General features: G+C 45.8%; 1 protein-coding gene across 2 annotated transcripts in view; it reads right to left on the bottom strand.

Moving 5' to 3' along the window:
- The window catches only part of LOC116948941 (uncharacterized), a 90804-nt gene that overhangs the window by 30258 nt on the left and 47333 nt on the right, over positions 1-13213 (bottom strand). The window lies entirely within an intron of this gene.

Raw genomic sequence — 13213 nt, forward strand, 5'->3', positions numbered from 1 at the left:
TCCCCTGCCATAGAGCCTTGAAAAGACTCTTGGTGCAAATACTGTTGGCGAGCACCGATATGAAGGCCGATACGACACATGACGGGGGGGGGGGGCCGTTGGCTGGCACCACAAACGGCCGCCTTTGTCTCCCCAGTAGCGATGCTTACACACCGCACCAGGTACCCATTTAAGGGGCCATCCATTTAGTACGTACGCATGGAGGGGGGAGTTAACCCAAATGCGTACGTTTGCGTATGGGGGGTCTACTGACAATGTACGTACGCATGGGGGGGGGGGGGGGGGGGTGAAGCCTCGATAAAATGTGTCTACATTGGTCTTCAAATGAGTTAGATAGTCTGGCGGTGGACTATCTGTTTGCTTAAACACGTTAATATTATTAGTCCTTGATCGTTTCTAAATGGATTAAATATCGGCCGTTCTATAGGATTCGGGGGGGGGGGGGTGCGTCAGGCATACTTATGCAGGTGGGGGGGGGGTGTAAAAAGCTTGCGTGCGTACAGTGAGGGGGGGAGGGGTCAAGTTTTGACAGATTTTTGCGTACGTAGGATGGCCCCTAAGGCTGAATCGACTTAGGGGAGGCCCAGGACCGGTTCAGATAATCGTCATCGACGTTGGCTGTAAGAACGTGGCAATCGAACTCGGGTTTTTGGGTTCATCGTGCAGTGCGAAAATCATTACACTACATCTCCCACACATACACAAAAGTACACACATACAAAGATCTCCCATATAGCCTTAACATACTTTTGGGGCAAGTGCTGTTCGCGCGCACATATGAAGGCCGAAAAGACACACGAGGAGATGTGTACACACACACATACACACCGATATTTACAAAAGCTCGTTGTACCCTTTGGGGTCAGTTCTGTTCACCCCTCGAGGCAGATGTCATGATCTTTGCTTTTTACGGATTGTATAAACTGTTCAATGCTCATTTCTCATCAACCGCCTGTCTAAATGCTACACTAGCATGAGCAGTAAATGGGCTAGGACAATGTGTTAAGCCCCGTACGTCTCGCCAGGGACATCTACTGAACGCACAGCTACAGTCCTCTCTCATTCCACTACTTGTTGGCACCTCCCCATGACATCCAGGAGATGGGGGTTTATTTGATCTTCACCACAATGCGTTGGTAAAGATGGGGGAGCATGTGAGAGCATAGAAACACATTACAAGAATGGTTCATAATCAAGATTGTTCTTTTTGGATTAGATCGCGTAAATATAAATGTGTCGTTAAGCCCGCCATCACCCAACACAGCCAATTAGTTACGTTTGTCACGTAAACAAAATTGTGCCAATTAGTTACAAGTTCAGCACACCGGTGTGTTGGAGAGTCAACCCACAACATTTACAATTCGAGTACAACGTTTTGCTGGTAATTACAATAACCATGCAGTCTACAGCCTATAACTCCTGTTATACATGGCGGTTAACCATCAAAGCACTATCCATGTTTCACCCTGCTGAGCTTCTGAGATCTGACAATACGGGTGATTTGGTCAAAAGCAAATCTGTTTAATGTGTTCTTTTCAATTGTTGCTGCTGCTAGTGTCATTCGCTTAACGGATGATTTGACCGGGCGGCGCTGCGGTCAGATAACTCTACTCGCAGTCACAAAGTATGCGAGTTCACATCTCGGCCAAGGGGTTGACTCAGCACCATCATCTCTCAAGGGTCGATAAACCAGATACCACTGTGGGGGACATCAACATCAGCTGCCGTATGTATATATGGAATGCCGCAATTGGAATATGGAATTTTCACCAGTGGCTTAGTACTCACAAAGTATACAAAGACAAAACAAAGTTCCCCCATATAGCCTTAATAGACTGATGGGGCAAGTGCACCTACAAAGGCCGGAAAGGCACACGAGGGGGTGGGTGGCCAGCACCACACCTGGCCACGTTCATCTCCCTAGTGGCAATTTTTACACACTGCACCAGGTACTCATTTGAGGCTGAGTCAACCTAGGGGAGGCCTAGGACCAGTTCAAACATTCGCCACTGATATTGGCCATTAGCACGAATCGAACTCGGGTCACTAGGTTTGTAGCACAGGGCACTAACCCATTGCACCACCGCTCCCCACAATAGGAATGTGGAATCTCCACCAATGGCTCCGTACTTCCAAAGCATACATACAAGGCCTGACTCACAGACGCTTGAGCAAGGCAGACACTTTGACTTGAATAAACTTGTAAAAAAAGATTTGGTTCGATAAACATAGGGGCCAGGGTTGAGAATAATTGGGGATTTTAATTTTAAAAGTAAAGGATTGGATGTACACTGCGATTCAGCGATGCCGAAGGTGGGTTTGGTTGTCCCATGTGGCGATAGGAGCTATCGTACAAAGAGGGTCACTGCATTGCGCGCGCGTGTTCAGATACACTTCGTCTGGAATGTTCTCCTTTCTGATATTAGGAAGCCACTGGAGCTAATGCACTTTTTAAATCATTTGGATTTAAAACTAATTTCTTTGGAACTGCTTTTTGGCATTTAGTTTGCTGTCCTTCCACCCCGCACCTCCGATTAGCACGATTGGCGATGGACAGTGCAAAAGAAGTTCAACGTACATACAGTGAGGGAAAAAAGTATTTGATCCCCTGCTGATTTTGTACGTTTGCCCACTGACAAAGAAATGATCAGTCTATAATTTTAATGGTAGGTTTATTTGAACAGTGAGAGACAGAATAACAACAAAAAATCCAGAAAAACGCATGTCAAAAATGTTATAAATTGATTTGCATTTTAATGAGGGAAATAAGTATTTGACCCCTCTACAAAACATGACTTAGTACTTGGTGGCAAAACCCTTGTTGGCAATCACAGAGGTCAGACGTTTCTTGTAGTTGGCCACCAGGTTTGCACACATCTCAGGAGGGATTTTGTCCCACTCCTCTTTGCAGATCTTCTCCAAGTCATTAAGGTTTCGAGGCTGACGTTTGGCAACTCGAACCTTCAGCTCCCTCCACAGATTTTCTATGAGATTAAGGTCTGGAGATTGGCTAGGCCACTACAGTACCTTAATGTGCTTCTTCTTGAGCCACTCCTTTGTTGCCTTGGCCGTGTGTTTTGGGTCATTGTCATGCTGGAATACCCATCCACGACCCATTTTCAATGCCCTGGCTGAGGGAAGGAGGTTCTCAGCCAAGATTTGACGATACCTGGCCCCGTCCATCGTCCCTTTCATACGGTGAAGTTGTCCTGTCCCCTTAGCAGAAATACACCCCCAAAACATAATGTTTCCACCTCCATGTTTGACGGTGGGGATGGTGTTCTTGGGGTCATAGGTAGCATTCCTCCTCCTCCAAACACGGCGAGTTGAGTTGATGCCAAAGAGCTCCATTTTGGTCTCATCTGACCACAAAACTTTCACCCAGTTGTCCTCTGAATCATTCAGATGTTCATTGGCAAACTTCAGACGGGCATGTAAATGTGCTTTCTTGAGCAGGGGGACCTTGCGGGCGCTGCAGGATTTCAGTCCTTCACGGCGTAGTGTGTTACCAATTGTTTTCTTGGTGACTATGGTCCCAGCTGCCTTGAGATCATTGACAAGATCCTCCCGTGTGTTCTGGGCTGATTCCTCACCGTTCTCATGATCAATGCAACTCCACGAGGTGAGATCTTGCATGGAGCCCCAGGCCGAGGGAGATTGACAGTTGTTTTGTGTTTCTTCCATTTGCGAATAATCGCACCGACTGTTGTCACCTTCTCACCAAGCTGCTTGGCAATGGTCTTGTAGCCCATTCCAGCCTTGTGTAGGTCTACAATCTTGTCCCTGACATCCTTGGAGAGCTCTTTGGTCTTGGCCACGGTGGAGAGTTTGGAAACTGATTGATTGATTGTGGGTCAAATACTTATTTCCCTCATTAAAATGCAAATCAATTTATAACATTTTTGACATGCGTTTTTCTGGATTTTTTTTGTTATTCTGTCTCTCACTGTTCAAATAAACCTACCTTTAAAATGATAGACCGATCATTTCTTTGTCAGTGGGCAAATGTACAAAATCAGCAGGGGATCAAATACTTTTTTCCCTCACTGTACATACAAAAAGGCCACTTGCAAGATAATGCATGAGTTGCTGCTGCCACGGAAGAATCACCTGTGTGGAAGCTACCCGGCCTATCGCTCCACACGAAGCTCCTCTCGACGCTTGGAAAATGTAAACCCCTCTGAAGGAACACCTGGTGACGGATTCGAAACATTAATGAAAGAACACATGCGCACATTATGATTGTGCGCCCCTTGCGTGGAAGGACTTTTCTTCACTTACTTTGGTTTGCTCCCACAAATAGAACAAAAAAATATAAAAACCTATTTTAGAACAGGGATGTGGTCACGTGTCTCACAAGTATGAGAGTGGCGAGTGGGCCCTGCTGAGTTCCTGGGGTTATAATCAAGGTGAATATCTGATTTAAAACTCGGTTCTCAAGTGTATTTCATAGTCTCAGCCTAGTCAACAATGACCGCACAACATATTCCTAACATTAAATGTGGTCGTACGATTATCGTGGTAAAACTCAAGCCTGGAGAATAAAAGGCGTTGGTCTGACTGCCACACGAGAAACAATTCTCTGAAGCAGGGCTGTGGGATACAATAGGTCTCTTGAAGAGATCTCAAAATTACTTCTGTGATCTCTTTCTGCAGGCCGTCCTCTAACACACAGGACGACGCGCCATTCTGTCACAGCTCCGAACAAATCCGTCATCTGTGCCGCGTCGATAGCAACATTGGAATGAAATTGGAAAACAATTCGTGTTTTAAAATGAAACAAGAATTAAATATTAAATGAAAAAATTTTGCTCGAGTTCAAGAGATCTTCACGACAAATGCCGTTGGTACCACCACACCTCACCACGGCTTCTTTCTGCGAGGTCCCCCTCTGTTACACAGTTAACCCCTGACCTCCAAGATCTGCCTTAGTCTCATCACCACCACCATATGGCTTTAGATCTTCCCCTTGATATAGTCAACAAATCCTTCAAGGGCCACTCTCACACTCTGACCGTCACCACAATCTGACTTTGGGCCATTTTTCCCCCTTCGTCCCCAAGCCTGTTGGGAGCCACTCCAATGCGTTGCCTCGGTAACCGGCCCTCGTCCAGCCTGCACAGGTGACCCAGCCATCACAACCTGCTCGTTCTAGGTACATCTGCTCGTTCTAGGTACATCTACGGCACCTTGCTAGCGACTTCCATTCAAAAACTTCTAAGTTGGTTACCCTATCCTCCTCCCTGTGCACACATCCCACCTATTATAACCTCTGCTATCTGATCATATCTACAGCCATGTTCTATTCGCATCCTCCAAGTACCTTATCCCTAGCCTCCTCAGTCATGCACGCGTCCTCCACCCACAGCGTTCTCCTCTTTGTGATTACATTTACATTTTTTTTCCCCCCAACGTTCTATTCCAAACTTTCAAGTTGCCTACCCTATCCTTCGATGACATTTGTATCATCCTCCGCATGCATCTCTGTTCAATTACTTGCCATAATTTAAAATCCAGCATTCTGTTCGAGAGGGATGTCAAACACGTTATTGCACGACCGACGTCAAGGCATTCCAAACTCGCCAGCCAAAATAAATAAATGAACTGGAATACAAGAAAAATCTGCGACTTAATTGCGATGATTATAATAATTATTACGCATTAGCTCTCGTTGTCATTAGGGACACCATCTGGTTGGTTCCGTTCAACTGAGGCTGAGCAGCCAAAACTTCTTCACTCAGTCACTGGGAGAATTTTCTCAACGCTGCCCATGCATTCAAACGAGGCTGCTTTTTCCAATGGAGATTTCTTTGACAATTGTTTACAGAATCGATTGATTTCAAAAGGTGATCGAATCCGGGTCGATTTTAGAACTGAACAGAACCGAATGGCGGGTAAGAACACTCCAACCACGCCAAACGCTTATGTGACAATCTGTCACGTACAATGGATTATGCAAAAAAAACGTAATGCCACGTATCAGTCCACTGCTGGATGAAGGCCTTGTCAAACCATGTTGGTCATGGGGCTTGTTTGACCATACCACCACGCCAGTAAATCAGGGTTGCTTCGGATCGGTAAATCAACTTTTTCAAACACATTTTTTCGAACACATTTTTTTCGCGTGCAATTATCAACAATGCTAAGAAACAATAAAAAAAACCCCAAATTCACACCGAGCAAACGTAAGCCAAGAGCCTGAGGTGCGACACACATCACTGCGATGGACAGTGGTGGGAGGGGAGAGGCTAGAAGGAAAAATGGTTAAACGGAGACTCACCACGTGGCAATGGGAGCCTGGTGCATGGGCACCTTCAAGCAGTCGCAAATCATCCGCAGCATGTCTCAGCAGCGCAAGTTGCAAGTGCCGATCCACCACCCTGCGTCTCTAGTTCATTTTTGTTTCCCCCCACCCTCACGCTCGCCATACGAAGACAAAAGTAACAAAAATAATGTAAAATGTACAACTAAAGGAATAAATCACACTCGTTGACGGCGCGGGGGTTAAACGGCACGCGTCTATTCCGGTTAAACGTTACGCGCGCGCAGATGCCCGGCAATCGCTTGAAAAGAAGGGCATGGTGGTGAACGACGAATCTGCGTCGCTCGACTCTCCGCTGCCCGGGCCACGCTGCGCCTGTGAATATCTAGCGACGAGACGAGCCGCGCTCACGCCGCTAATCGCTTGATATCTGCCTAACGGGAAAAGCACATGGCAGCATTTCTCATTTTTTTGTTGCATTTTTTAGTTATTTGGGTCGTCCCGCCACACCCCTTTTACAATGAAGAAATTTTGATAGCCTTGTGTCTTTAAACAACACCAAAGACAAAGATCCCCCATAGAGTCTTAACAGACTGTTGGGAAAAAGTGCTTTTAGCGAGCACCTATGAAGGTCGGCATGGTACACGAGCGGGTGGTTGGCCAGCACCATGCCCTGCCACCTTTGTTTGTCACTCCAGTGGTGATGTTTACACACTCCATCAGGAACTCATATGAGGCTGAGTTGACCTAGTAGGCCCAGGACCGGTTCAGATAATCGTCACTGGTGTTGGTCGTGAGCGGGAATTGAACTCGGGCCACCGGGTTCGTACCGCAGCGCCGTAACCACTACACTACCACCACCACTACACTACCACCACCACCACAAACAGTGGCTGTTGTGATTCAACACAATTACAAAACAGCATGGATTTACATAGCATTATCAACGTGCCCACGTCACAAGACGCTGGACAAACACAGTGGGCACCACTGATCTGCAGAGGCAGTCGGTCATAGGCAGAGGACAAAGATAGAGGTCATGAGCTTGGAGTTAATCAGGGGCAGGGAGCCAACAGCACGAATGACTGTAGGAAGGATGGAAGAGTATGCATCCATCCTCGGCTTGCTCTCGGTTGACTTAGCCGAAACTGAGCGGTTGATGTGGTCGAGCGGTCATGAACATCGTAAAACGGGAGAGATAAAGGTGGTCGGGTGTAAGTGGCGCTGACCACGTATCCCACATCCTGTGGCGTGTAAGTCTTTTAATAGGGTTCGATAACTGCTCTTGCCCGGACAGTCTGTCGGGGCTGAATGGGAGATGTTTGTCTTTTAAAAAAAAAACGTTGTAATAACATTTTCACGATTTTGTTCTGATGGAAAAACATTATTATCCGTCTTGGCTGCAGAGAGTGGGGTGAAGTGAGTTTTGTTTATATCCATTACAAGCAAGTAGAGAATTTCTTTTTTTTACATATAATAATAAAATCTACAATTGCTGTAAAAAATACCAGCGTTACAAAAAAACAGTCAACACTGTGAAGGGTTAAATTAGCAGTACAATAGACTCGAATCATTTTCAATTAACTTCTAATTCACGCGGCGAAATGAGCGGTTTGTAGACCGGCCAAGAGGAAAGTGTTTCTAATCTGTCTCTAAAATCCACATCTTCCGTCAACTTTAATTTAAACGCCTCTGGTTGAACATAGTGGCATTTCCCTGGACTGCACGGCCACAACGGCACTGTTTATCCAAGACGGTTTTTTTGTGTGTGCTGGAATCTGACTCGGTTTTTGCAGCTGTGTTTCATGCTGCGCCTGCGTGTCTGCATCGCAAGGAGGGAGAGAGAGGACGGAGTGAGAGGAGCGAGAGGGAGGGCGTTTAAACAATTCCTCCGCTGGACTCGTCCATCACAGACTCAATGGGAATGAGATTAACGAAAAAACCTCATCGCTAACCCAAACACACACGCGCAGCAAAAAAAAACCAGACTAACATTTTCTGCAGACTTGCAAATTAACTAGCTACTCAAGTATTTAACTATTTTTAATTTACCAGGCAAGGCCCACATAATAACAGTAATGTTTCTTGCCGTTGGTTTTTTCACACCTGATGACGACCGTTTGTGTTATGGTCGAAACGTCGTGAGAATTTTTATTGTTTTATATATATTTTATTGTTTCCCTTCAACGTGACTTTACCGAAAGAGCTAAGAATATAACAGTAATGCCCTTTATTTACCCAGAAGAGCCTCACTTGAGTCTCACATTATTTTTTAAGAAGGCTCCTTCGCAGCGGAGTGTTTGACCAATTCCATTGCAGTACAATCAGGATTCATAAATCATCTTAATGAGACTGCTGTAGAGAAACGGTGAGAACATTTATTTCAGAAGCAGAAGAATAAAGGAATGGTCTTGATCCTGAGCCTGAACTTGAACAAGAGCCTGGTATCTTTAAAAAAACACCAAAGATCCCCCCCGTATAGCCTCAACAGACAGTGTGAATTACTGGCGGGTGTTCTAGACTAGTGGTGGGGGCAGCGGTGGTTGCATGAGAAGAGAATGAGCGGCACGTGGGAGGAAATCGGAGTACCCGGAGAAAACACACATGCACACATGGTGACAAAACAATATTCAGCAAGGATGTCTTAAAGGACAGATTTGCTGCATTGTTATCTTCTGGCCTCCACACAGGCCAAGCTTGCAACACGTGGTATTCCCAGGCAGTCTCATGTCCCAAGCACTTAACCAGGATCACGCCTGCTTAGCTGCCGAAAGTTCAGGAGGCTGATGGCGTATAGGGCGGCTCGATGAAACGGCAGTTGGAATTGGTGGATCATGCGGAAACTGCACCTGCGGGAATCTGGTTGCCTACCACATCCAGACATTTTTCACAATAAGCAATTGCTGAATACATTTGGGGTGGGGAAGGGGGGGGGCAAAAACCCACACTTAAAATGTAAATTTTGAGACTGGATAAGAATTTCCTGCAATAACATGATTGCTCTCGTAGGGTTTTCCTTTGTAAATAAGGGGAGAAAAAAATTTGCGCGCGATATATAACGTCAGGATCCGGCGGTTTGTATTAAAACGTTGAGAGAAGGGCATTTGATGCGACCAGCTCCTGGACACTAAATAAGCATTAATTTTACCAAAGGCCCACTTAGGATGAACAACACACCCGTTACAGATGGAAAAGGGAAATCAAATAGCGCCTTTCCAGATGGACGGAAAGTCTGCAAAAAAAATCTCAAGCTACGTTAAATACTATAATCCTAACGTTTTTATCCCAGCACGATGCTTTTATGACTCTCGATGCAACGTTAGCGCAATGGTCGTTCAATGCATTGGCTCGCCCGTTTTTTTTGTCGGCACCTGAAAACGTTGACACACGGTAAAAAATGTACGCGGGCGTCGTATTTTTTTTGTGAGCGGCTGAATTGTACGTGCCAAGCAAGCCCTAGTGGCTTCCATGACCTCCTCCTGCACCTCAGGCTTCCAAACGACACAGCATTGGCTCCACTGCTGCCAAGGACAACCCAAGGGTGATGATTAGAGGCAGCTTCACCCCCATACACCCATCCTTGCACTGTTCACCGCCCTTCCTGCCCCATATCCTCTCTCTTCCACGCCCCCACCCCCTTTGCCCTACACCAGCCCCCTCCACTACTACTGCCTGCGTCTCCCCCCCCACTCAGGTCCAACCCTCGCCAATGAAAAAGGATGCAACGTAGGCGTGGGGCCTGAGGATTCGACAGGCAGGCACGGACGAGGCTGGACTGCGCGGTGACGTTGATAAATAATTTTTCTGGACACTGCAACCTGTGACCTTGAGATAACCTCCGGGAGGAGAGGGGGGGGGGGAAATAACAAAGCCAACAGAATGCAGCAATAGCCACCGCTAGAATTTGCCACTAAGTGACGGAGATGTCGCCATCGTGCTTGCGCCAGGCTAGGTGCACTTTGAGGGTGCTTTACGTGATGTGAGGAAGCCCTGCTCGTGTAGCTAAGATCTGTACTGAAAAACATCTGTACTGTCGTCGGAGGAAGCCAATGAAATAGAGCCTAGCAGCTTATTTGGGCCCTTCTTGCTGAAATGAACAAAATCTAAATCTGCTGGCAAGGCGGTCACGGGACAGACCCAGGTGCCATGGGCTTACGGATTGAGATGATTGGCACACACACCACCTGTGCTCCCCACTTTGCCAAGAACACTGCTGCAGAAAGAACTACTTGCCTGCCACACGTGTGCACACAAAGAGTAATACGGTGGATTTATTTGTTGCTGTTCGATATATCATGCATTTTTTATGACTAATGACAAGGAATTAATTGTTTTAAATGCTTGTGTTATATACTTTATATGGCTCTCTCCCTGCGAATTACATCTACGGTTTATATGAATGCCAAAAGAAGTACATCTTGAACAATTAATGTTTGATTGGACAACATTAATGTTTTGAAAGCCAATACACGACACGTGCAGCATCTGAAATAATACATCGTTTCATTAATTGGGAATAATCTGTGTTTTGGGCTGGAGTTTTAGTGAATTTGGGTGTACTGGTATGTCTATTTTGGCCTGGTAACTGGTTCCATTAACATAATATTACATTATATAAACACATCATATTGCTGTTACTATAAAGAAATATTTTTCTGTTTCAATTTGTATTATGTAGATGCCTTTTAAAATGTACTCGTCAACATTTAATTAAAACTCGTTGGCTAATTTTCACTGAAGGGTTATTTTATAATTTGCAACCACTGATATTGAACAAATCTATTTTGGAAAATGCCCCTCTTCCCTTTGCATAAGAGACTCAATGACTCAATAGCCTTTCACCCAGATTAAATGCAGGGACTGACTGATTGTTATTGATAAGCATGACAGATGCAGGCATGTACGTATGAATTATGTGCTTGATATGGGAAATAAGTCTGACAGCCTATACATCTAAGAAGAATATTATCTTATGTCTGCATATATTTACGTACGCTTATTTACTGTACTGTACATGCGAGGCCCTTCTGTCAATCCACTGTTGGATGAGGGCCTCCACATGCCATGTGGGTTGTGGGGGTTATATGAGTGTACTTCATCACGCTGGGCTGTGCGTATTAGTGAAGTGGGGGAAGCATAGACGAGGGAGCATAGAAGTACAGTACAACAATACATGTTTATGCATGATGGACACCCGTAAATGCAGTATCTCAAAATCAGCTCAAGCCTCCCATAAAACACATTACTTATGTGTGGCCACCACCACTACGAACCGCTCCCCTCTTCCCCGCCCCCCAGTGAAAACCAGAAGTTGGTCCTCTGCTCGCTCCTTCCTCTCTCCTTATCTTCATTCCCCTCCCACCGTCTCATCATCTACGACATCTTGGCACGGTCATTCCTTCTCCCCCCTCCACTTCCTGCACCGGCGCTCATTCTATCTTCCTACTGTTCATTTTGAGCCGTGCCCTCCTCTCCGTCAGTCGTAACTGCCCTTCCCGTGGCATGTGCCTTGAGTGACAGGCTTCATCGAAGCATTATCCAGGTTCAATCCTGCTCAGCTTGCTAGGTGCCCAAGCGACGCCTGGTATACAGGTCGTGGGTTCGATCCGGACCCTGACTTCTGAATATTCGGAGTTTACATGTTCTCCTAGTGGACGCGTAGATTTTTCTCCGGCTCCTCCGGTTTTTCCCTCCACATTTAGAAAACATGCTTTCAGACCATTTGGCTGCTATAAATTTCCACATGACAAGACACTTTGTTGAGCTATCATGTGTGGCCAAATCGCTTTTGAAAAATAACTATAATACTCAGTGTGCCTTACCTGGTAAAATGAAGACTTTCATAGTTTACAGATTGGGTGCATCCAAAACACATCCCTTGTATACATCCAAACGTACGAATTAGACACACATACAGCAAAGGTCCCTGTGTTCACACTATATATGCAACAAATGTAATGACTAACCCACCCTTCATGATTCATCAAATTGTCATGAATAAAATTAACGATTCGCTTTTGCCATTTGATATCACATTGTCTTCGGTTGCAAATGTATCTTTTTTTTTGTTCCGTCTCATTATTTCCACGAGCCCTAAATGAACATGAACACATATCATAATTAATCATCATCATTTAGAATCCCTTTGCCAATTCACTGCCAGATGAAGGCCTCCCCAAGCTGTATAGGTCTTGGGGGGTTGTTTGACCATACTTCATTACGCTGGTGAGCACGAGCTGGTGAAGGGGAGACCCCGGGACAGCAATGGAACTTGGGTCGTCAGCCTCATACCGCAGTGTGCAAACCAACTAAAAAAAAATTACATAAATCAGAAATAATCAAGTAATAGATATACAACTCTAAGCATGTACTGTGAGCATTACATTTATCAATAAACCATTGCATGCGTATTCTTTGGGTCTTTCGGTAAAGTCACGGAGGTAGGTTCAAAGACTACGACGTTTCGATCGCAACACAAGCGGGTCGTCTTTTTTTTCTCCTTCATCCCGAAGACGACCGCTTGCGTTGCGATCGAAACGTCGTATTCTTTTAAACCTATCTACGTGACTTTACCGCAAGACCCAAGGAATATGAATTCCTGCAGTCACGAAAGCTTTAAGTCAAGATACATATATACGGCTCGCAATGAGCCGCAGCAACCGTTGTCATAGAAACACACGACGGGGGGGGGGGAGGGGGCTATAAATAGCCCCGTCGTTGCGGTTGCTTCCAAACGCCAGCGCCACGGAAACGGCCAACGGAGGAGACGGAGGAGACGGAGGAGACGCGGTTAGTTGGGCCGGCCGGGACGAAGGAGAAGAGGAGGGGGAGGCCCAGCAGGCAAAGAGACCACTTTGACCAAATTCAGTCGAAGCTATCGATGGGGACCCTTGCCATGCAATACAATCTGGATTTACGTAGCGTGTAAAATGACTGAGGCAACAACGCCCG

The sequence above is a fragment of the Petromyzon marinus genome, chromosome 35 (assembly GCF_048934315.1).
Source record: "Petromyzon marinus isolate PM22_M1 ecotype Great Lakes invasive population chromosome 35, UKy_Petmar_22M1.pri1.0, whole genome shotgun sequence".
NCBI lineage: Eukaryota > Metazoa > Chordata > Hyperoartia > Petromyzontiformes > Petromyzontidae > Petromyzon > Petromyzon marinus.